Here is a 4,141-nt window from a genome sequence, read left to right on the forward strand (position 1 = left end):
ATTTTCCAAGAGGAGAGGGCAGGAGACACCCTGCAGAGCCACATGGGGGAGCACCAAGTCCAGCCGGAGGCAGAGGTGGTGAGGGGAAGGCATGGGCCATGGCCTTAACTGTGGCTTCTGTGGGAGGGGGTAAGCAGGCTTAGGATGGGCTCGTGTGAGTAAGTTCAGCACCCTCTCGCGTATCAGGGCTTTTTCTGGTTGTCTGGGTGTCTAGGGTACCTAGCCCTGTGACGATTAAGGCAGAAGAACATGCCTTCTAAAGTATAAAAGCCAGATAGAGGAAGAGTTTCAGAGTACAGGCTTGGTTAGTTTGCATATGAACGTTGTGTTCCATGGAAAATCATTAGGTATCTCTAAGAACTGACTAGATCAGTCTATCCCCATCAGCAAGGCCCCCAATGTCAGAGCATCACGAATCCAGAAGATACGAAAATGCAGTTAAGACACATTTAGTGAGAGAAATGAGGAAGTAAAAAATAGTTTCACCTTGGATGACTGTGGAATGAAAATGTTAACTTTTGAGGGAACTAAAATTTATTAAGCACATATTCTGTGCCCAGTACTACTTTAAGATCATTGCATGTGTGTGTGTGTGTGTGTGTGTGTGTGTGTGGTTAGTTGTGTCTGACTCTCTGCAATCCTTTGGACTGTAGCCCAGCAGTCTCCTCTGTTCACGGGAATCTTTAGGCAAGAATACTGGAATGAGTTTCCATTTTCTACTTCAGGGGATCTTCCCAACCCAGTGACAGAACCCACGTCTCCTGCATCTCCTGAGTTGCAGGCGGATTCATTACTAGCTGAGCCGTTAGGGAAGCTTTATTAATCCATAAAGTGACATTCTGACAGGGGCACTATTTTTAGCTTAACTCTACAGCAGCGATGTTGAAGAAATCTGCAAGAGTTTGTGCTCCGTCCCTTGTGACATGCTCCCTCACAGATGGATGTGAGGTGCTTTGGTGATATCTTGGGTAGGACTATTAATACGTAGGATACAATAATAGTAATTTGTTGTTGTTGTTCAATCTCTAAGTCACGTCTGACTCTTTGCAACCCCATGGACTGCAGCATACCAGGCTCCCCTGTCCTTCACTATCTCCTGGAGGTTGCCAAGATTCATGTCTATTGGGTCAGTGATGCTATCTAATTATCTCATTCTCTGCCTCCCCCTTCTCCTTTTGTTTTCAATCTTTCCCAGCATCAGGGACTTTTCCAATGAGTTAGTTCTGTGCATCAGGTGGCCAAAGTATTGGAGCTTCAGCCTCAGCATCAGTCCTTCCAATGAATATTCAGGGTTGATTTCCTTTAAGATTGACTGGCTTGATCTCCTTGCTGTCCAAGGGACTCACAAGAGTCTCCCCCAGCACCACAATTCAAAGCACCAACTTTCTGACACTCGGCCTTCTTTATGGTCCAACTCTCATATCCATACATGACTACTGGAAAAACTATAGCTTTGATTATATGAACTTTTGTCAACAAAGTGATGTCTCTGCTTCTTAAAACACAGTCTAGGTTTGTCACAGCTTTCCTTCCAAGGAACAAACATTTTTAAATTTCATGGCTGAAGTGATTTTGGAGCCCAAAAAAATAAAATCTGTCACTGCTTCCAATTTTCCCCCTTCTATTTGCCATAAAGAGATGGGACCAGATGCCATAATTTTAGTTTTTTAAATGTTGAGCTTCAAACCAGCTTTTTCAACTCTCCTCTTTCACCCTCATCAAGAGGCTGTTTAGTTCCTCTTCACTTTCTGCCATTAGAGTGGTATCATATGCATATAAACTACGTTTGTGCTTAACAGAAACTTACACTGCACTTCCTATACACTAGACACTGTCCTCAAAGCTTTACAAATTCTACTTTATTTAATCCCATAACAACACTTCAAGGTACATATTATTATCCTTATTTTATTCATATTTTTAATCACCTTAATACTTATCAATTTATGGAATATCCTGATGAACCATGCACTAGACTAGGCATTTCCTGTAAACTAATTTAATTCCGTCGTGTACGACAAATGTGATTATTTCCAGTTTTTAAAAAATCTAATGTGTAGCAGTTTCCATTTTTTTTTGGACTATCACAAGGCCTTCCTTTTATGAATTTCATAAATGTGACCTTCTGTTGTGATTAGAATTATTATCCCATTTTACAGGCTGGAAATTAAGTCTCATTAGTTTAAGTGACTTGACCGATGATGTTACACAGCCACAGATCACCCTAGTGTAGATTTGAATTTTGGTATATTTATTTGATTCTTCAACCCAACCCACCTTATTTAATCCTATAAGAATACTTTGAGGTACATATAATTATCCATATTTTATTCATATTTTTTGGGCTTCCCTTGAGGCTCAGCTGGTAAAGAATCTGCCTGCAATGCGGGAGACGTGGGTTTGATCCCTGGGTTGGGAAGATCCCCTGGAGAAGGGAAAGGCTACCCACTCCAGTATTCTGGCCTGGAGAATTCCGTGGAATGTATAGTCCACGGGGTCGCAAAGAGTCGGACACATCTGAGTGACTTTCACTTCACTTATTCATATTTTTAATCACCTTGATAGTTAATAATCACCTTAATATAGCTTTATTTTCAATGTTTCATAAATTTGGGTTTCTTCACAAGATTTCATAAAATTGGACAATGCCTGGGCTTCATTTTATGCCCTGTCAAAATTCAAAGATTGGAATCTTTACCTCGGCACCTCAGAACGTGACTGCATTTTGAGGCTGGGGCTTTATTTATGCATTTACTTTTCCCTGCACTGGATCTTGGTCGCGCGAGTGGGATTTCTCTAGCTGTGGTGAGCCGGGGCGACTCTAGCCGTGGTGGCTTCCTTGTGAGGAGCACAGGCTTCAGGGCGTGTGGGATGCAGCAGCCGCAGCTCGCAGGCTCAGTCAGCTACCCCATGGCACGTGGACTCTTCCCGGAGCAGGGATTGAACCCATGTCCCCTGCCCTGCCGGGAAAATTCTTAACAACCGGACCAGCAGGAAAGTCCAAGATTGGGTTTTTAAAATGACAATTAAGGTAAAATGAGGTCATGGGCTCATCACTTCATGGCAAATACACGGGGGAACAATGGAAACAGTGAGAGACTTTATTCTGGGGAGCTCCGAAATCACTGCAGATGGTGACTGCAGGCATAGAATTAAAATAGGCTTGCTCCTTAGAAGACAAGATATGACCAACCTAGACAGCACATTAAAAAGCAGAGACATTTTTTGCCAACAAAGGTCTGTCTAGTCAAAGCTATGGTTTTTCCAGTAGTCCTGTATGGATGTGAGAGTTAGACTATAAAGAAAGTTGAGTGCGGAAGAATTGATGTTTTTGAACTGTGGTGCTGGAGAAGACTCTTGAGAGTCCCTTGGACTGCATGGAGATCCAACCAGTCATCCTAAGGGAGATCAGTCGTGGGTGTTCATTGGCAGGACTGATGCTAAAGCTGAAACTCCAATACTTTGGGCACCTGATGCGAAGAGCTGACTCATTTGAAAAGACCCTGATGCTGGGAAAGATTGAGGGCAGGAGGAGAAGGGGATGACAGAGGATGAGATGGCTGGATGGCATCACCGACTCGATGGACCTGAGTTTGAGCAAGCTTCGGGAGTTGGTGATGGACAGGGAGGCCTGGCGTGCTGCAGTCCATAGGGTCTCAAAGGGTCAGACACAATTAAGCAACTGAACTGATCTGAGATCATGAGGTTAGGGTGGCTCTAACCCATTATGACTTGTGTGCTTATAAGAAAAGGAAATTAAGACCCAGCACACGCAGAGAGAAGATGCTCTGAAGGCACAGGGAGACAACAACCATCTACAAGCCAAGGGCAGAGCCTGAAAAATCAAGCCTGCTGATCCCTTGAGCTCAGATGTCTAGCCTCCAGAACTTCATGAGAAAATAGATGTCTGTTTAAGTCACCTAGTCCAGGGTATTTTGTTATGGCTGACCTAGGAAATGAACATTTAACAGTAAGTTTCCACTACAAAACAAGAGCAGAAAGCCACACTCCTAGGTAGTTAGTCACTCAGGCTGTTTGACCAGTCTGATTACTTTCCTAAATTCACTAACCCTGAGGTCAGATGACTTTCTGGGATAAAAGCCAGCTTCCTCTTGTTGTTACTTCAGCCCCTGGTCTGCAG

Source organism: Moschus berezovskii, chromosome 7, assembly GCF_049115385.1.
Source record: "Moschus berezovskii isolate FMDL1 chromosome 7, NW_MosBer_1.0, whole genome shotgun sequence".
Classification (NCBI taxonomy): domain Eukaryota; kingdom Metazoa; phylum Chordata; class Mammalia; order Artiodactyla; family Moschidae; genus Moschus; species Moschus berezovskii.